Source organism: Protopterus annectens, chromosome 4.part0 (genome assembly GCF_019279795.1).
Source record: "Protopterus annectens isolate FY-2018-M chromosome 4.part0, PAN1.0, whole genome shotgun sequence".
NCBI lineage: Eukaryota > Metazoa > Chordata > Ceratodontiformes > Protopteridae > Protopterus > Protopterus annectens.
Genome location: NC_056733.1, coordinates 567,606,296 through 567,628,649, shown reverse-complemented (window position 1 = coordinate 567,628,649; position 22,354 = coordinate 567,606,296).

Here is a 22,354-nt window from a genome sequence, read left to right as displayed (position 1 = left end):
TATATAAGATTTTATATTTAATACAATCAATAATACTTCCACCTACAAAAACAATTATCAAAAAACTGAATACACTAATGTTAACTTTCCTATGGGCACCTAATAGACCTAGGATTGCATTAAAGAAACATACTAATAGCTGGTCTCAAGGGGTATTTCTTTTCCAGACTTTAATTTATATACTATCTCTTCTATTGTAAAAGTTATTACTTTATTAATAGATCAGTCATATGTTGCAAAATGGAAAGATTACTGGGAGCTAATTAGTATGCACTTCATGAAAATCTCCTTAACACATAAAAATATGATTGTAAATAACTCCATGTTATGGTTACTAAAGGAATTTTGTACTTCACCTATTACACCTAAACATATAGTTAGTTACCCATTAAACATTATTATTAGCTATCGTAACTTTATATTCATGCATCCTAAATATAGGGAATGGAATTTTATTATATTCCCTATAATGTATACTCGGGGTATGCTTTTGTCATCTACTTCTGAAGGAACCCATTTAGCTATAGATAATGATCTAAAGTACTGGTATCAATTGATATCTGATAATAAAGTTCAAAATCTAGACTTCTTAAAACAAGAATTTGATCTAAGAGAAACTTGCTGGTTAGAGGTTCAGACCTTTAGACAACATCTCATTGATAAAATAGATCTAATGTCTATAACAGTTAAAGAATCTATTCCAACACTGATTGATTACTTGATATTAAATTTACAACATAAAGTTTCTGATAAAGGTAAGCTTTCATACATACATAAAATTATCAGACAAGAAACTTTTTACAGTGTAGATACCTACTGGAATTATTTTACTTCCATTAATGGGGACCCACCAAATCAACAAGATAAACAATATATATTGGAATTTGCCTACAAAACTACGTCTTCCATTGTCTGGAGACTTTTTACATGGAAATTTTTACATAGATCTTTTTATACACCTTTGATGATGAATAAAATAATAAAGATAATCTATGTAAAAGATGTAATGTAGAAATTAATGCTGACTGGGCTCATATGTTTTATGACTGTATAAAATTGAAAGAATATTGGAAGTCAATTAATGCATTTTTGCAGGCTCTTTTTACAGACAATTTCATTATTTCTAAATCTCTTATATTATTTAACACACCTGTACCTCAAAGTGTTAAAAAGATTAAGCTTCCCTTGTTATGGTCTATTCTAGCAGTGGCTAGGAAAATAATAACCAGAAATTGGATTTCAGATACACCTCCTTCGTTCAATGAATTTAAAAATGTTATGTATATAGTGTGCCATATGGAAATAAACACAATAAGGTCAAGAACAACTAGGAAAACATCTTATTATATTGTATGGGATAATTTACAAAACCTGTTAAAAAAATCTTAACTTCAATAGCATGGTACTTTAGTTTAATTAATTGATCTGATTGTAGTGGATGTCTTTGTAAATACTTTGGTTGTTTTGTTGAATGTTATAATCATATCTATTTTAATTACTTGTATAAAATTGTTATGATATTTTTCTTGTATGTTAAAACAATAAACTTGTTTTAAAAAAAAAAAAAAAAAAAAAAAAAAAAAAGAAGTTGACAGTGACATGACAGCATCCTGCACTCCACTGTGGCTAAACTATGGTAGTTATTCCACTATTATATGCAGTGCACACATCTGCTGCTGCAGCTGCAGGGGGAGCATTGCTGCTGCTTCCAGCCATGGGACACTTGTTCTCTATTGGGAAAGGTGAGTGTTTAGACTGTACAGCTTTAGAGTCATCCTTGGGTGAGGCCATACCTTCAGTCTTTACTAAGGGTGGATTATCATTTTGGATGGAGACAGTGTCATTGTGTCATCTGACTGTGATTAGGGGATTTGTATCTCTTCATCATCAGCGGCCTCTGCATGGGTGACGTCAGCTCATTGTTATGCCTCGGCCTAAACAAGTGCCACCATAGCAATGGTCTAGCTTGTGACTCTACAACTACTTCTGCTACAACTGTGGCCCTCTGGCCTGCATGCTAAGTGTTTCCATTCAAAAAGAATTGTATAATTCAAACATACTTCTGCTGCCATCTTGATGTGACTAAACACTTGATGTTCCTGTGGGCAAAAAAAACATAAGCAGTGCAGAGGTGCTGTAAAGGCATCTGTTACTAATATGATGCATTCTCTACTGAGATGCATGAGGGTTGATTCATCCGAGTACCAGTGTCCACTCCTTCTGGAGGGACCCATGTAGCATTAGCATCTTTCAGCGATACCAAAACTCTGTTAGAGTGATGGTTCTGGGTGGCCCTTCCCTGTGGCCAACATCTAAGTTGCTGTGGAATGCATCAATGCCTTAGCAGGGTGTATCATTCCACTGACATGCCCATTACATTGTTGGCGTCTATAATTCTACCCACTCATGGCACTGATATTAATAACCACTGCTACATCAGGCCCCATAAAAGGTACGTTGGCACTTCTCCCCTCAACAGGTGTCATACATGGGTCCTGAATGTCTCTACCAGGATTTAATTTTCAGCAGAGCTGATGGTCTCCAGTCATTGTTATTCATCTTATCCACTAGATCTGTAGACATCTGTAAACGCAAGAGACATTGCTATAAACTGTATACTGCTAGGGCTGGTAATATGACAGCTACAGACACGAGGGGTAACCTAGGTATATCATATTATAGTTGAAGGGACGTAAGAGACATAATAATGTGGCATGTGTATAAACTGTATAGGATGAGAGCTACTTACAGAGGGGTACATAGCTATAAACTGTATAGGATAAGAGCTACTTACACAGAGGTAACCTTGGTAACCTCAGTATACTATATTTTAGTTGAAGGGACAGTCCCAAAATACAGAACTTAATTCTCACCCTTGAAAGGGAAAATGACTAGGCTTAAAATGGCCCACAAGGGCCACTTGCCTATAAATTTAAGGGGGGGGGGCATTGGCATAATGGTTATAGTGTTTACTTCACAAAGACAATGAACAGATATAGACTCTCGTCCTTGATTGCAAACTGACTAGGCTTAAAATGGTTCGCAAGGGTAACTAGTCTAGTATGTAACTATGAACCTATGAATTACTTTATCTTGTTCATGGGCATATGGGGCAACTAGTGCTCCTAGTTGTTTAGGCATGTGTCTGACTTCCTGTAGTTGTTGGCTTATTCAGGAGGTCTGGCAACTAAGATTATTATGCTTCAAGTAGTGAAAAGCTGTGCTATCCGTGATTCAGAAATCACATTGTAAGTATGATCATCAGGCTACAGTTTTACTCCTTATGAAAGTGCTGCCATTTTCAGAAGATTTTCATGTGGAAATATTACTTTTCTGAGTGTTTAGAAGACAGCAGCTGCATTATGCATGAAGGAAAGCAAGATTATGCTTTATCTCCTTCACTGCCAATTCACAGAGAAGCTACTTGGATCCCATGATGATCCCTTTAGAAAAGTTAACAACTAATATGACTCGGCTGAGAGGCTTATCAGATCCACAGGCATTACTTGGGTGGAAAGGCACTGCAGGTATCGCTATAATGACCTGTGATGCCACCACCCTTAACATCTTGATGTCTGTGAGGCAGGGGTTAGACCACAATGTCCTGAATGGTATTGTATCTGTCACTGTAAACTTTTTTTTTTTGAGGGGAGAGTGTTATGCACTGGCAGTTCTTTTGTCAAATGTTGATGGGTTACTGTGTGGTGCTATTACATCAGGTGGTGGTGGTGGGGATGAGAAAAGTTGTAATATGCCAATTATCTGTATTGTGAGTCTTGCAGGAACCTGTTATATGGTAAGGTTATGTTGAACCATTTCAGGGAGCCTGCATGCTATCTGACATATCCTCATGTGTACCAGAGTCATTTATCTGTAAGGTCTATTAACTTATCTACAGCTTACATACAACTGCCTCTTGCCAGAAACAGAGGTTGTGGGACATAGGTATGGAATGGTAAGTTGTAATTGCTATTATGGCATCTTGCCTTCTGCCATTCACAGTTCTTTGATGTGACCCTTTCTTTTTCAGTACAATCAGAACATGATCACAAACGTTGCTTGGCAGATAGGTAGGGTTGGTTGTACTGACCACAACAGGTAGGAGAGAAAAGCAGGTGGATAAGACTAGTTGTACTAACCACAACAGGTAGAAGAGGCTGGCAGGTAAGTAGGTAGGTAGGATTAGTTATACTAACAATAATAGACAGGTGGGACTTAGTTATACTACTAACCGCGAACTCCAACCAATGTGCTGAAAGTTATACCAATGCGATAGTTTGTATTTATAAAATTTCAACAAGAAGCTGACATTTTCCCTTTCTGTGACCGATGCATCCTTAAAGTACCTATGTAATGGATTTGTTTCCCTATAATTGATATGTTAACTCTTATAGGATTTATTGTAAGTAGTGATTCCATCCGCACTTGATTTACTGTTTCCAGATTTATCCTGCATTTTTAAATGCCTAATCTAACAGGGTTTTAAATATGTGAATGTGAGGTTAGATTTATCTGCCCACTGTTTGTTCTTAGGCATGCAACGGATGCTTGTAAAGGGTGGATAGGTGCTAACAATTATTGTGTTGATTAATGTGAGGGCTGTGCACTTCCAATGGTGGGGTTGAAGCATGTGATTTTGCTATATTATATTCTATTGTAATGTTTTTAGATGAAACTTTTTTACAGTCTGAGGAAGTTCAGCCAGGGAGTCGAACGAAATTGTGCATTGATTAAAAGCAACTAACACATTGGTTGGAGTTTGCCTGTGACTTTCTTGACAAGTTTGTTTTTTAAGAAGTTTTAGTTTGTTTTTGTACTACTAACCACAATAGGCAGAAGAGACTAGCAGGTTATTGTACTACTAACAACAATAGGCAGGAGAGACTTGGCAGATACGTAGGATTAGTTGTATTAACCGAGACTTGGCAGATAGGTAGGATTAGCTGTATTAACCACAATAGACAGGATAGACAGGCAAGTAGGTAAGATCAATTGTAGTAAACACAATGGTCAGGAGAGGTTGGTAGGTAGGTAAGATTAGTTCTAATGACCACAATAAGCAGGCGACACTGACAGGTAGGTAGGATTAGTTGTACTAACCACAATAGGCACGAGTGACTTGCAGGTAGGTAAAATAAGTTGTACTAACCACAACAGGCAGGGTAGATTGGCAGGTAGATAAGATTAGTTCTACTAACCACAATAAGCAGGAGACACTGGCAGGTGAGTAGGATTAGTTGTACTAACCACAATAGACAGAAGAGACTGGCAGGTAAGTAAAATTAGTTGTACTAACCACAATAGATAGAAGAGACTGGCAGGTAGGTAAGATTAGTTGTAATAACCACAATAGACAGAAGACACTGGCAGGAAGATAAGATTAGTTGTACTAACCACAAGACAGGAGACACTGGCAGGTAGATAATATTAGTTGTACTAACCACAACAGACAGGAAAGACTGTCAGGTAGGTTACATTAATGGTACTAACCACAACAGGCAGGATAGACTGGCAGGTAGATAGTATTAGTTCTACTAACCACAATAAGTAGAGACACTGGCAGGTGAGTAGGTTTAGTTGTACTAACCACAATATGCAGATGAGACTGGCAGGTAGGTAAGATTAGTTGTACTAATCACAATAGATAGAAGAGAATGGCGGGTAGGTAAGATTAGTTGTACCAACCACAATAGACAGGAGACACTGGCAGGTAGATAAGATTAGTTCTACTTACCACAACAGACAGGAAAGACTGGCAAGTAGGTAAGATTAGTTGTACTAATAACAGTAGGCAGGAGAGAATGGCAGGAAGATATGATTAGTTGTACTAACAAATGCTGATGTGTGTGTGTGTGTGTGTGTGTGTGTGTGTGTGTGTGTGTGTGTGTGTGTATGTGTGTGTGTGTGTGTGTGTGTGTGTGTGTGTGTGTGTGTGTGTGTGTGTGTGTGTGTGTGTGTCTGTGTGTCTATATATATATATCTATATATATATATATATATATATATATATATATATATATATATATATATATATATATATATATATATATATATATATATATATTATACATACACACACACAAACACACACACACACACACACACACACACACACACACACACACACACACACAAACACACTCCATTGGTAGGATGTGTTTGCTTACAGCAGCCTTCCCATTGTGTCTCTTCCTTGCAGATTTAGATGATCAAGTGCCTCAACCACAAACTGTCCCTGCTGAGGCTGTAACCCCAACCAAGACTTGTCCCTGCTGAGGCTGTAACCCCAACCAAAACCTTTCTCTGCTGTGGCTGTAGCCTCAACCACAACATTCATGCCGAGGCTGTAGCCTCAACCACAGTCTGGCACTGACAAGGCTGTAGCCTCAACCACAATCTGGCCATGCTGAGACTGTAGCCTCAACCACAACCTATCTCTGCTGAAGCTATAGCTGGAGAGAATGATGGTGCTGGGAGTACCTCTTATGAGGGGGGTCTTGATCTCTCACTGAAAGATTGCCAGCCCCATTGCCCATCATGGACTACTGTAGTTTCAGCAGTTAGTAGAGGCTGGGGTTTAAAGAGCAGTGGACAACCACAAGACTTGAATGGAATAACTTCTAAAACATATTGTAGATTCATTTACCTGGCTGTTCCCAACTACTTGACCATCAGAGGAGAAAGTGGCCCATACTATCAGCTGCACTGATGATTCATCTGCTGGTGATGGATCACAGTAGTGTCCGTTTGGGCCAGGATAGCAGCCTTCACACTGCTTGCACCTTATCCTGTTCCCAGCCTGATATACCCCCTTTCCATTGTGTTCAGCAATCTCCATTACCATTTGCTTTTTCTCTTTGCATCTTTGTCCATACCATGTCTTTCCATCTTAGTGTGTGCACATCCAATTATTTGTCTGTGCTGTTCTGTGTTTGTCTGCTCCTGCATGCTGAAGTATCCTCCTTTCTTTCCTTTATTCTACTATCATCCTTTCCCATCCTTTATCTCTTTATATAAATAAAAGGCAATACTATCCCTCCAGCTGCACTCCACTATATGTTGTCCTTCTGTGTACCCCTCAGCTGGTGGCCTTCTCCTCTTTCCTACTTTCTTTTGGACAGCTTTCCTCCTCTGTTATGCATCTGATGGAGGCTAAGTATGTAAATGCCATGGCACAGTACCTGCCATTATGGTATAGCTGCATACTGTTATGTGCCACATAATACCATGGATGAAGGATGCATTAGCACACAAAGCATTGCCTTTATAGATCCTCTCTCTCTGTACAGATATACATGTATAGCTATATGCTACTTTATTCTTTATTCAGATATACAGTGGCTCATGAGTTGACATTAGCCTTGTAAAAAAACACACAAGGTGGTTTGCAGACACAATATATACACACACGCATATACACATGTAACATGCCTTTCACGTCTATAAACATCTTTCTCTTCAGAGGTATGCCTACGTATGTCTTTTTCCGTGCTGCTTGTCTATGTGGGACAGAGCACTTTCACTTCTATGGAAGTACTGTCTACTCCACTGTAGAGATTCTACACATTGTTGTGCATTGTTGCACCACTGTGCAAGCTCTGGACACACTTATAGCACATTTATACAAATCACAGTGAAAGTAAAGTCAAATTCTCCAAGATGTCTCCTCCATCATTAAAATGTGCTCACATTCTGCTGTTAAAAGCAAGTCAACATTCACTGCACGGTTACCCATCTGGTTTCTACATTAGGCAGGAACACAGTACAGTTAAGTTACAATGTAAATTAAAATTATATCTTCAAGACAGTTCTTTCAGCAAGCACACTGACCAAGTTGGGACCAAACAGCATAATCTTTAGTCACTGTTTGGAAGGGAATATTTCAAATTAATGTACCAGTGGGTATAACATTTTCATTCTCCTATGAACTGACTTGCAGAATCGAACTGCATGAGAAATCTACTGATACAGAAGAACAAAAAATTGGTTTCCAAGTTCAAAGCGGAATTCAGGAATTCATATACATTTTATTTATTTATTTATTTGCAGTTGGTTTACCAGGATAGTCCATTGGGCCAAAAGAACCCGTTTTCAATGGAGTCCTGGGGAGAAAAGCTCCAATACAGACAAAATTAGGTACATACAAAAAACTACAATAATAATTATACAGAGTAAGAGATAAAACATTTAAAACATTTAAGCTCAAAATTCAAGAAGCATTCAATAATACAATCTGATGAGGATTAATGTCAGGTGAATAAGTTAAAAACAGTAATGTGATATGCATTCAGAGAAGTTGTTCAGAAGAAAACATAAAATTACATTACAGAGTAGATATTCTGAGGGAACATAAGCTTTGTTAGGTAGAGTTATGTATCATAAGTGTGAAGGAGGATGGGATATCATAGATTTATGAGGGGAGGGAGCAAGAACAATCCCATTGGGACCTTAGATATGTATGAAGAGATTTTTTGAACATGTACTGGTTAGTGGTGGTACGAATGGATGGTGGACGTGAGTTCCAGAGACAGGCAAGGTTAAACGATAGTAAGTGTTTGCCTGGGGGATGACATGGTTTATGTACTTCTAATAGGTTTTGATTGTTAGACCTTAGGACTCTATATATGTATATATATATATATATATATATATATATATATATATATATATATATATAGACATATCTATATAGATTGACACACACACAAAAAAAAAATAAATAATTGTAAGATGTTCTGAAAGGAGCTTACTACTGCTTTTTGTGCTTTTAAAGGAATTTTACTGATGTAAAATGTCTGACCTTTCATATTACATTTCAAAGCATTCTTGGATGTCCCCTATGAGCACAGCTTCTTCTTGTCTGATGCTGAAACTATGTAAGCCGCATAAAGAGTCATTACCATTGTTTGTTTCATTTTGGCAGTAAATTGTTTAGTAGTTCGCTCTCTATAGGGGCACAATAGTGCACCGCTTTCCCCAGTCCATCAAGTTCATGAGGACTGTTGCGTATGCAGCCTATTCAAAAAAAAACAGAATTGGACAGGACAATGCTGTTATGACTACCCCCCAGAACAAATTAGGACACATGAGGGAAAAAAGGCTCCCTATTAAAATGTCGGCACTTGAAATGCTGAGTACCAACAAGCTGAAAAAAAAGATCTAAAACCCAGGGAAAGAGTGAATCTCAAAGAACACTCTTCTCCTTTAAACTTAATTTTTGCAGGTGAGCAAGCCCCTTGAATCCCACCTTGATGGGGGGGGGGCAAGCCACCTACACCCCCAAAGTTATATATATTAACTCCGAGATTGCCAGATCTCAAAGAAAATTTAATATTCTAAGAAATGGCCATCTTTTACTTAGTATATGTTAGTCCATTTTTCAGTCATTCACTCTGTGTGTTTTGGGTCTCACTCTAGTGGGTCTTGACATTTGAAATGTTTAACAAAAAAAACTTGCTAGAGTCCCAAGTAGGAGTTGTCCCTGGGGTGTTACCAATCATAAACTAGAAAGTAAAGGCAGGGGATGATAAGTGACAGCCTTATACTGCACCAATGATTTCCTCCTTGAACATCAACTGTTATGTTGAGTTGCTCACACAGCTGCACTACATTAATCCTATGGATCACTGCTGATGCAGTTTTCCTTATCTGTGGAAGAGTACTACAGTACCGGAAGGAATAACAAAAGGGAGGAGGTCAGAACATGTCCAGCAAGATGGCCAAGACAAAGCTTCCTGTGCTCTTAAACTATATCTGCAGTCTATAATATCTGTAAAATGAGGAGACCAATGTCCAAGTAGCTGCCTTATAAATACCTTGAGCTGACAAGCTCTTAAAAAAGGCTACAGCTGTGACCAGCACCCCTACATTTTGCAACTGAACAATTAGAAAAATATTGATGCAGTTGACCAATCATTTAAAGAGGGCTTGCTTTTAGACTGGTGCATTAATATTTGCTCACATAAAGGAGATGCAAAGTTGGTATGTTTGCCCAATGTCTGATGTTTGATGGCTCAAACGTAGCACCACAATCCTTCAGTGTAATTCAAAAGGTCAGCTACACATCTGGCCAACCAACTTGTGTTAGTGTGGAAAAGAGCGACTGCAAATAGTCAATCACATGTTTGTGTGAGTGTAGGATAGCTAACATATTTCATATTGTGTAGGTATGGCAAGCAGGGGAATGCATGTGGAACAAGCAAGTTGCTGTTGTTAAAATGTGTGAAATTGCAGTAGATTGGGGATTGGGAATATGCCTTTTTCCTGGAGTTCCTGCTGTTATGTGATCTTAGAGTTGGTATATATAAAGTTGCAGGGTGAAAGTTGGGGTGTAGAGGGCTTGGGAAAAAAACTGATATGTAATTGTTGTATGTGTTGGGTGTTTTTTAGTGCTTTAGTGTTTGATAGCACAATCATTACTCTGGTCGCTATTGTGTGAATTCAGGACTTTGTGCTTGCTCTTTTGCTACTTAGTCTTTTGATGTTAGATAATACACTGGTAGCAACTGTATGCCCCTAGCTAAAGACATAAGATATTACTTCAGTTTATTTGATTAACATGTGATACCTACCTTGTCCACCACTGAAGTTTCAGCCTTAACTGCATACCACTTGATATTATATTTTCCAAAAATATAATACCAACTGCTGCATCTGTTCATTACCCCCAATCAGTCTCTACCTCAGGATTTAATCTAATGCAAACTTTCTCTCTCTCACCTGGTAAGAAACATGCTAATCTTTTTAAAGAGATGTCAACACAAACATCCTTGGCCCATCTGGACAAGATGTATTCATGAACCAGCTAGATCAAATATTCACACAAATAACCACACACTTCTTGACATCTTTATTACTAACACCCGTATAAATTACATTTCACAATATTCATTCCTCGTAATATCAGTTATCACTATGTCATCCAGTGTAAGTGCTCCCTAAAAAGCCTAAAAAACCCTTTTTACGTCACTTACATAATCACCCCTTAACAACTTTGACACCTACTAAATCTATACATTCAATAAACTGGCCATTATGCTACCACATGACATGCATTAATGATACTATTCACCTTCCTAAACAATGTCTTCACAGTCATATAATACCAATTTTACCTGCAGATGGTATACCAGCATAAAACTCACATCTACCACAGATGACAACCGACCTTTTAAAACTTGCTTAAGCAAAGAAACAATTCCAGGAAAACTTGGAAACATTCAGTTTCTATCCAACCACACCATACACACATCTTTGTGCTACAAGCCAAAAAAACTATCAGGCAATGCAAAACAAGTTACCTCTGCAGCAGGCAAACCTCTACATTCATTATCCCAGACAATTCTGTAAAAGGATAAATAAATCAACTAGCAGGTTGCACCAAAACATGTAACTCTCCCTACCCACTACTCAAGAAGAATTTGCCAAATAATTCTTTCACATCTCACAAGCCAAAACACTCATCAGCTCTTCCAGTCCATTACCACTTTAGCTTTACATCCATCCTCTTACTTCATAAAGATCTCCCTTAAAGAAACGTGAGAGCTGTTTACAGTCTTTTCCCAACAGCAGATCTTCTACTGATAAGGTTCTAAAGGTGCTGGTGCCAGTTTCTGGAAGGCAGTATTTAAGTCCCAAAGAGGAGAAAAAGAGTCCTAGCTGGTTTCAAACTCCAAACAGTGCATGACTCTTTAAATCAGATGCTTGAAGGGAACACAACTCAGTCAATCCAAAAGAATTTCAGCACTCCAAAACTATGCAAAAATCCTTTTATTTAGTAGAATGGAGCACAAATGTAGAACCAAAATTAGCTACCACTTTTCTCAGCTGTTTCACTAGGGAGCATGATGTCAAAGGAGGATTCCATACACAAGCATACTAAGATGTCTGAAAATGGTTATTTAACAGAAGTGCATGAAAGACTCTTGGTGAAATCCAGTGGGTACTGCAGCACTTGAGGTTCTGAGCACTCTTTTCGGTTGAATACCTTTGAAATGCACCATACTGAAAATCAATTCTGTTTGGTCAAGTATGACACCTTAGTGTTAGGTCTCCAAGTTTACAGCAGGATCTTCACCACCTCATCTGGCAGTCTTTCCTTAAATGGTGGCACTCCGAGAGGTTCTACAATGTACGTCTTAGGATCAATTAAGTTTGGATGCATGAGAGTTCCTTTTTTGGGTTAGGAGCATGATGTGCTAAGACAGGAAAATATTCTTTGCTTATCCAGCTGGATTAGCTAGAAGAACCATGGACTTTCTATTCCCTCCCCTAGGACCTTGCCTAGTGTCTTCCCTATTTGTGCCCTGACAGCTCATTTACTCCTCCATATATGAGAATCACACATCCATGACATGGGTGACAGTTCTCAGGTTCATGCATTCACCTTCAGAAATCTGACTGACACATTCATTCCCCTTGAATAAGAACTGGACTTTAGGAAGTGTGCCAGTGTATTAACCCTGCACAGGTTTCCACCCTATCTTTCATAAACCTGTTCTTTTCAGACAGCTGGCTCGCAATGCTCTTGGGTACATCATCATCATGGATTCAGTAGTACATGCACTGTCTAAAAGCATGAGCCTGCACTGGCATCCATTACAGATCATTCTCCTCTCCAGTAGATGTTGCAATATGGAAGGCCATACTGCCTCCATCCCATCCATGGTGGGAAAGCTGGCATCAACCTCTTAAGCCCATCCTCCCTGTCTAGCTCCTCTAGCAGACATAGCAATAATCAACCACAGCCCACCTGAGTTATTTTTAGGTCTTCATCCCTCTAAGCCATGAAGCCAGGGTGAAAAAACATGGCTTGTCATGCCCAGCAAGGGGTAAGCAGGAGAATTTATACCCTGTTGGGCTTCACTTTTTGCAGCATCATTCAGGTCAGGGGCAAGGAGGAAGTGGAATACAGCAAGCTTGCCTTTCATGTTAAACTGATAGTATCTAGTGCTCAGTCCTGTGGACTAGGGATTCTGAACAAAAGATTCAAAGATGGCAATTTTCTCCTGAGGTGAAGAGGCCCACTAGAAGGACACTCCACCTGTAGGAGATCTCACAACAAACCCTCAGGTCCAGCTTCTTCTCATAAATGTTGATCAGAACTAGCTCAGGTTATCTATAAGTATGTTTTTGGCTCAGAGAATATAGGTAGTATGCAAATGGAGTCCTGGCTGGAGTGCTGTATTCCCATACCATCATGGCTAGTCTACACATCTGATAGAAGGAAGAAAATCATGGCAAAAATTAGGAGATGCAGCATCCAGCAGGATAAAAGTACTCTCATCAATCTAAACAAACACCTCAGAGGACAAATAAATACCAAAGCCAAATTTGAGGTAAGTTTGGCCTTACAGACAAAAGACAACCAGAAATCATTATTTAGCTATGTCTGCAACCTCAAAGGCAATACACAGTTGCGTGCAGAGCTCATTGTAAATGGAACCACCTATATCAGAAAATATAGCAAACCTCCTGGCTGATAAATTCAGCTCCAACTTTACCTCCCCCACAACCTTCCTTTCAGAAATATCATCAAATACAACTCCCCCTACTATCACTAGGGAACAGGTCCTTAATACTCTCTCTAAGACCAAGAACACTGAATCAATGGACCCAAACAATATCCCAGGATGCCTTCTAAATAGCATGAAATATGACCTATCACGGTCCCTGGAATTACTATTTTAACTGTAGCCTCTAAACAGACCTTGTTCCACATGAATGGAGAAAGGCAACAAGTCATCCTTCTGCACAAAGTTGGGCCATCTACAGACCCTTGAAACTACAGACCCATAAGTCTTACTAGTCTTATATGTAAAGCCATGGAACAAATTATCATGGAGATGATCAACAGAGATATAGTAAACCTCCAGACACTGGACCCAACCCAGTTTGGTTTTGTCAAGGGCAAATCATACCTACTCAACCAGGTGGACTTCTTTGAGACGGTTACCAAAGCAATGGATGAGGGCAAAATTGTTCACACTGCCTACCTTGACCTGACCAAGGCATTTGACACAATACCAGTAAAAAAAATGTAGAAATTAACCAGACTTCAACATGAATAAAATACTATTATTTTTATTAGTTAAAACACATCCATAAGCCCTTTCATCTCTCATGGAGACTTCTTCAGATGATACCCCACTGGGCATTGTTGATAAACTCAAGAGGTTAGGTACAAACCCATATGCCACCCGGTGGATAACCAACTGGCTCACAGATAGGATCCAAGAAGTTGGAGTCCACCTCTACAAAGAGGCCAGTCATAAGTGGAGTCCCTCAGGGATCAGTCCTTAGAACGCTCCTTTTTGGCATTTACTTCCCAGAAGTAAAGGTCAATGTCAGTGGTCTCTGGCTGACTAAATTTGCAGATGATTGCAAATTAGGAACTGTCACTGAATCTCATACTGACACAAATGTTCGCCAGGAGGGGCTGACACAGACAACAACTGGTGTCAAAGTCTTTTCAGGCTTGTTGGCTGTTGGTGAAGCACCCACCAAGAGGAGAAAACGCTGAGAGAAGAAAGGAGCCACTTTTGAGATTTTAAGTATTTTTCCTCTGTTTATTTGCTAAGTTTTTCTGCATAGTCGCCTATTTTGAGCATTTTCTGGCTTGTTAAATTTGATTTCTGCATTAGTAACTGTATTTAGAGCACAACCTAGAGCTGTTTACTGAATTTCCTGTTTGCACTTATTTTTAAAATAGTTTTTTTCTCAAAACTTGCATTTTATCTGTCTTTGGCCTAGCTCTCTTGTGTGGGGTCATTTACTGCACTGTTATAACTTGCTGATACTTGTTAACCTCTGCTATCTCTGAAAAAACAAAAAAAAAAAATCTTGCTTTTTCCCACTTTTCTGAGATTTAAAAAGTTCAGTTACAGGCTTGCTGTTCTTGAACTGTTTGTAAGTTTCTGTGAGGCCATTTTTTGCTTGGGCTAAAGGAAAGTCTCTCTGTTGATCAGTGGCAGTGAAAAACATTGAGCAGCCTGCCTGCCCCTGTGGGAGTGGTTACTGACTTGAAACTGTAGTTTTATTGGCCATTCTGGGTCAATTCCAAAACTCATTCATCTTCCTCTCTTAAAACCTGGTTGCCTCATGGTTTTGGCATCTTTTCAGGCTTGTTGGCTGTTGGTGAAGCACCCACCAAGAGGAGAAAACGCTGAGAGAAGAAATGAGCCACTTTTGAGACTTTAAGTATTTTTCCTCTGTTTATTTGCTAAGTTTTTCTGCATAGTTTCCTATTTTGAGCATTTTCTGGCTTGTTAAATTTGATTTCTGCATTAGTAACTGTATTTAGAGCACAACCTAGAACTGTTTACTGAATTTCCTGTTTGCACTTATTTTTAAAATCGTTTTTTTTCTCAAAACATGCATTTTATCTGTCTTTGGCCTAGCACTCTTGTGTGGGGTCATTTACTGCACTATAATAACTTGTTGATACTTGTTAACCTCTGCTATCTCTGAAAAAACAAAAAAACAAAAACATCTTGCTTTTTTCCCACTTTTCTGAGATTTAAAAAAGTTCAGTTACAGGCTTGCTGTTCTTGAACTGTTTAAGTTTCTGTGAGGCCATTTTTTGCTTGGGCTAAAGGAAAGTCTCTCTGTTGATCAGTGGCAGTGAAAAACATTGAGCAGCCTGCCTGCCCCTGTGGGAGTGGTTACTGACTTGAAACTGTAGTTTTATTGGCCATTCTGGGTCAATTCCAAAACTCCTTCATCTTCCTCTCTTAAAATCTGGTTGCCTCGTGGTTTTGGCGTCTTTTCAGGCTTGTTGGCTGTTGGTGAAGCACCCACCAAGAGGAGAAAACGCTGAGAGAAGAAAGGAGCCACTTTTGAGACTTTAAGTATTTTTCCTCTGTTTATTTGCTAAGTTTTTCTGCATAGCCGCCTATTTTGAGCATTTTCTGGCTTGTTAAATTTGATTTCTGCATTAGTAACTGTATTTAGAGCACAACCTAGAGCTGTTTACTGAATTTCCTGTTTGCACTTATTTTTAAAATTGTTTTTTTCTCAAAACTTGCATTTTATCTGTCTTTGGCCTAGCACTCTTGTGTGGGGTCATTTACTGCACTGTAATAACTTGTTGATACTTGTTAACCTCTGCTATCTCTGAAAAAACAAAAAAAAAAACAAAAAAATATTGCTTTTTTCCCATTTTTCTGAGATTTAAAAAAGTTCAGTTACAGGCTTGCTGTTCTTGAACTGTTTAAGTTTCTGTGAGGCCATTTTTTGCTTGGGCTAAAGGAAAGTCTCTCTGTTGATCAGTGGCAGTGAAAAACATTGAGCAGCCTGCCTGCCCCTGTGGGAGTGGTTACTGACTTGAAACTGTAGTTTTATTGGCCATTCTGGGTCAATTCCAAAACTCCTTCATCTTCCTCTCTTAAAATCTGGTTGTCTCGTGGTTTTGGCGTCTTTTCAGGCTTGTTGGCTGTTGGTGAAGCACCCACCAAGAGGAGAAAAGGCTGAGAGAAGAAAGGAGACACTTTTGAGACTTTAAGTATTTTTCCTCTGTTTATTTGCTAAGTTTTTCTGCATAGCCGCCTATTTTGAGCATTTTCTGGCTTGTTAAATTTGATTTCTGCATTAGTAACTGTATTTAGAGCACAACCTAGAGCTATTTACTGAATTTCCTGTTTGCACTTATTTTTAAAATCATTTTTTTCTCAAAACTTGCATTTTATCTGTCTTTGGCCTAGCACTCTTGTGTGGGGTCATTTACTGCACTGTTATAACTTGTTGATACTTGTTAACCTCTGCTATCTCTGAAAAAACAAGAAAAACAAAAAAATCTTGCTTTTTTCCCACTTTTCTGAGATTTAAAAAAGTTCAGTTACAGGCTTGCTGTTCTTGAACTGTTTATAAGTTTCTGTGAGGCCATTTTTTGCTTGGGCTAAAGGAAAGTCTCTCTGTTGATCAGTGGCAGTAAAAAACATTGAGCAGCCTGCCTGCCCCTGTGGGAGTGGTTACTGACTTGAAACTGTAGTTTTATTGGCCATTTTGGGTCAATTCCAAAACTCCTTCATCTTCCTCTCTTAAAACCCTCTTTTGTGAGGTTTTGCGCATTTTTGAGCATAGCGCAACAGCGGGCAGTGCCGCCTAATTGGGTTTAAATATTCCTGGCTCCACAAAGTCTGCTCTTCACTTTTTCCCTTAGAACTGCTCTATCTCTCAATTTAAACACCATATTCTCATTCTAAGGCCCTTCACTGGTCCAATTAAGTAATCATACAAGTTAGCACTATTAAACGATAAGCACTACTTACTCTTATACTCTCTACGATTACCCTGTCCTCTATTGGTCCATCTTAAATTCAGTTTCCCTATTACTCTAGCATGTCCAAAGGTCAGTCAATGGTTTCCTCTCCAGTCCAGCTGTTGAATCTGGGAATTCTGAGGCAATGTTACAACTGTCTCATGTACACGGACAACCCTCTTCTCCTCCAAACAGGTTCAAATATATGTGAGAGATGCAACTATTTAGCCAAACTGGAGGCTGAGCTCTCTCATCTCAAAACTGGTGTAACCAGTCAGGAGGAGAAGGTAACCTCACACAACACAATTCCAATACCACATAGTCCCACCACATCAGCGAACCAAACACATAAATACACAAAAACATACTCGGAGGCTCTATATAAAAATCTACCTAAGCAACAGAGACCTCCAAAGCAGACATCCAAGCAAACGCTACCGCAAAACAAAACACACACAACACATAACCCACAAAGTCAGTGTGCCAAGCAGCCACAGCCCTTAAAGCTGAATAACACACCTGATACTCTTGTTATAGGTGACTCTATTGTCAGACACACTGACGTCCCACTCACCAGGCTGAATAAAGAGAAGGTCACAGTGAGCTGCCTGTCGGGTGCTAGGATCCGACACATAATGCAAGCACTCAGGTCACTCCAAAGCAAATACAAATATGACTCAGTCATTGTACATGCTGGTGTGAATGACCGGAGACGTACCTCCCTGGACTACATGAAAAGAGACATAGAGGAGCTCTCTGATCATGTAGCCCAGGCTGGTATGACCCTGACCTTGAGCAGCATCTTACCCTCACCTAGAATGATGCCACAGTACAAAGACAAAATTATCGATTTTAACAATTGGCTAAAATTTTGGTGTCATTCAAAGGGGATCCAGTGTCTGTCAGCGTGGGATGACATGCTCGACAAGCCACGTTGCTTCGCTAGAGATGGCTTGCACCTGTCACCACTGGGCTTTCGGATATTGGCAAAGGCTGTTGCCACCCCCATAGTGCCTTTTTTAGGCAAGGCTCAAAAGTCAAACCCACCCCCATAGACAGCACAAGGAACAAGAAACTAAGGGTAATGCTGCTAAATGCCAGAAGTCTTAACCTCAAGATGCACGCACTCGAAGCTCTCCTCAGTATGGAGAACAGTGATATCTGTGCAGTGACAGAAACCTGGTTCAAGGCTCCAGAGAGCACCCCAGCACTACCAGGCTATACCTCATATCATGCTTTTCGGCCCCAAAACCCGGACCGAACCACAAAAGGAGGGGGAGTTTCCATATTTATCAAGGATATCCACACCTCCAAGTTAGTGGCATTGCACGAAGTATCAGAGACCATCCATGTGCAACTAACAGTGGGCAAGACTGCTTTTCAGTTTATAGCATCCTACAGACCACCATCTCAAAGTCAGGAATCCCATTCGGCTTTCCTGAAAACATTGGAGAACATGAAGATCTCTCCGAACACCATTATATTGGGTGACTTCAACTACCCAGACATTGACTGGAAGCACTACTCAAGCCCCAGCACCTTAGCCCAAAGATTCCTGGAAATTATAAACTCAAATGCTATGGAACAACTAGTCACCACTCCCACAAGAGGGACAACATACTAGACCTGATCATTACCAACATGGGGACTCTATGCTTCACACCAGAAGTATATCCCTCATTGGTAAGATCAGACCATAAATTAATTTCACTGGATGTCCACATCCCGACCCCACCTCCAGCCCAGAAAACCACAGTGAAAAACTTCTCAAAAGCGAACTTCTCACTTCTCAAAACCGAAGTGGAATCCTTCAAGGCCCCAGAGCCAGTGGAAACTACAGCCCAAACTGCAGAATCCTATATAAATGCATTCTACGGACATCTCCAGGAATGCATGGATCATGCTATCCCAAACAAAACCAAGACCCAATCATCCAAAGGCAGGCATCCAGTCTGGTGGACCCCTGAAGGAGGAAGCTACTACATAATAGAGCAAAATCCCTAATAGGGAAGGCATCTCTGATCAGTACTAGCAAAAAATTACGATCCCTCATAAAATCCTCCAAGGCCAGCTTCGAGAGAAAAACTGCACAGGACACCAAAGACAATCATAAGGCTTTTTTCAGTTATGTTAGAAACCTGGGATGCAACTCCCAGACTTGTTCTGAGTTGATTCTAAACGACAAAAAATGCACTGAACCCACAGATATCGCCAATATCCTGGCAGACAGGTTCAGTGCAAAGTTCTCCACCCCCTCCCCCCCAAAAGAGCAAGTATCTATCCCGGCAGAGGGCTGCCTCCCAAACATCTCAGATGCTCAGGTGAAGGCTGCCCTCTCCAAAGCAAAAACACTGCTTCCATGGGACCAGATGGCGTCCCAGGTTGCGTCCTACATGAACTACAAGAGGAACTAATCCCTCAAATAAAACAGCTATACAATCTCAGCCTCAGTACAGGATATGTGCCCACAGAATGGCGTACAGCAACAGTGGTCCCACTCCACAAAGGTGGAGCCTCTACGGACCCTGGAAACTATCGCCCCATATGCCTGACTAGCTTAGTCTGCAAGGCTATGGAGAGGATCATCATGGAGCTCATAAACAAAGACATTGGGGACCTACAGACACTAGATCCTACCCAGTTCGGCTTTGTCAAGGGCAGATCCTGCCTTTTGAACCTGGTTGACTTCTTTGAAACAGTCACCAAAGCCATAGATGAAGGGAAGGTAGTCCACACAGCCTATCTGGACCTTGCAAAGGCATTTGACACAATACCCCACTTGGGCATCATAGATAAGCTATCCAGCTTAAATATAAACCCCTATGTCACAAGATGGGTCGCAAACTGGCTCAAAGACAGAACCCACAGAGTGAGAGTTGCTGGAGCCATGTCAGACTCGAAACCAGTCACAAGTGGTGTCCCACAGGGTTCTGTCCTGGGACCACTCTTGTTCAGTATATACTTTTCCAAGGTACAGGCAAACGTGGGAGGACTATGGCTCACCAAGTTCGCAGACGACTGCAAACTGGGCGCCATAATCAACTCTCCAGCTGACACAAACATCCTTCAAAACGTTCTCACAGATAACTGGTGCCAGCGCCATGGTTTAAAGCTAAATGCCAAAAAATATATAGTCATACCCTTTGGCAAAAACAATGTGCCCACAAATTACCACATAGGCGGAAACCCATTAAGTACAGAGAAAGTTATTAGGGACCTGGGGACCCAAGTTGATAGCAATCTCTCCTTTGAACACCACATTGCCAAAGTGGTTAGAAAGACCTTCTATATAGCCCACCTCATCACAAAGGGTTTCACATCTAGATCAAGAGAGGTAATCGTGCCCCTTTATTCATCCCTCATCAGGCCCATCATAGAATACAATGCCCCTTTTGGGATGTACCTTACCCGACACCTGCAGCAATTAGAAAGACCCCAAAAGTATCTCACCAAGAGGATCAAGGGTCTCAAACAGATGCCATATGCTGCTCGGTTAAAAAAACTCCAGCTCTACTCAGTTGCATACCGCCTACTTCAAGGCGATCTATGCCTGACATACAAAGCTATGTCAAATCCAGAATTAATGGACATGCTCCACCTCAGTAAATCTAAATCCCTTAGAGCCACATGCTCGAGGGACTTGAACCTCAGCACAGAAATAAATAGAACTTGCTGGAGGGACAGGTTCATAACCCAGACGCTCCCTTCGCTCTGGAATAGAATTCCAGTTCATGTGAGGCAGAGCACCTCACTGAATCTCTTCAAGACGACTTTCAATAAGTGGATGGGGGATCGTAGGTTTGTCCTAGGGATTACTCCTGTGTCACTATTAGACAGAGGCACAGTAAACTAAACCTTAAAAAGGGCACAGTATACTCAAATCAAGGGGTGGCGTAAGCCATACAGAATCGGGCTAGGCTTATAATTGCCCCAGGGCAGATAGCCTAGTATGAACCTATGAACCTATAACAAGTCATCCTTCTGCACAAAGTTGGGCCATCTACAGACCCTTGAAACTACAGACCCATAAGTCTTACTAGTCTTATATGTAAAGCCATGGAACAAATTATCATGGAGATGATCAACAGAGATATAGTAAACCTCCAGACACTGGACCCAACCCAGTTTGGTTTTGTCAAGGGCAAATCATACCTACTCAACCAGGTGGACTTCTTTGAGATGGTTACCAAAGCAATGGATGAGGGCAAAATTGTTCACACTGCCTACCTTGACCTGACCAAGGCATTTGACACAATACCAGTAAAAACAAATGTAGAAATTAACCAGACTTCAACATGAATAAAATACTATTATTTTTATTAGTTAAAACACATCCATAAGTGCTTTCATCTCTCATGGAGACTTCTTCAGATGATACCCCACTGGGCATTGTTGATAAACTCAAGAGGTTAGGTACAAACCCGTATGCCACCCGGTGGATAACCAACTGGCTCACAGATAGGATCCAAGAAGTTGGAGTCTACCTCTACAAAGAGGCCAGTCATAAGTGGAGTCCCTCAGGGATCAGTCCTTGGAACGCTCCTTTTTGGCATTTACTTTTCAGAAGTAAAGGTCAATGTCAGTGGTCTCTGGCTGACTAAATTTGCAGATGATTGCAAATTAGGAACTGTCACTGAATCTCATACTGACACAAATGTTCGCCAGGAGGGGCTGACACAGACAACAATTGATGTCAAAGTCATGAACTAAAACTAAATGCCAAGAAATGCATAATAGTATCCTTTGGGAAGTCATCCACCCCTGGTAATTGTCATATTGTCAACACACCCCTTAGAGTTGACCCAGTCGTCAGGGACTTAGGGACACACATAGATAGTAATCTAGCCTTTGACCATCTTGTGTCTACAGTGGTGAGGAAGTCATTCTATGTTGCACAACTTACAAACAAATGTATGGCATCTAAGTCCAAGGAAGTCATTGTTCCACTGTATTTGTCATTTGTCAGACCTGTCATTGAGTACAATGCACCCTTTGGTATATACTTAAATAGGCATATCCAACAACTGGAACATCCACAGAGGTTCCTCACTAAAAGAATACAGGGCATAAGTAAAATGTCCTATGCAGACTGTCTCA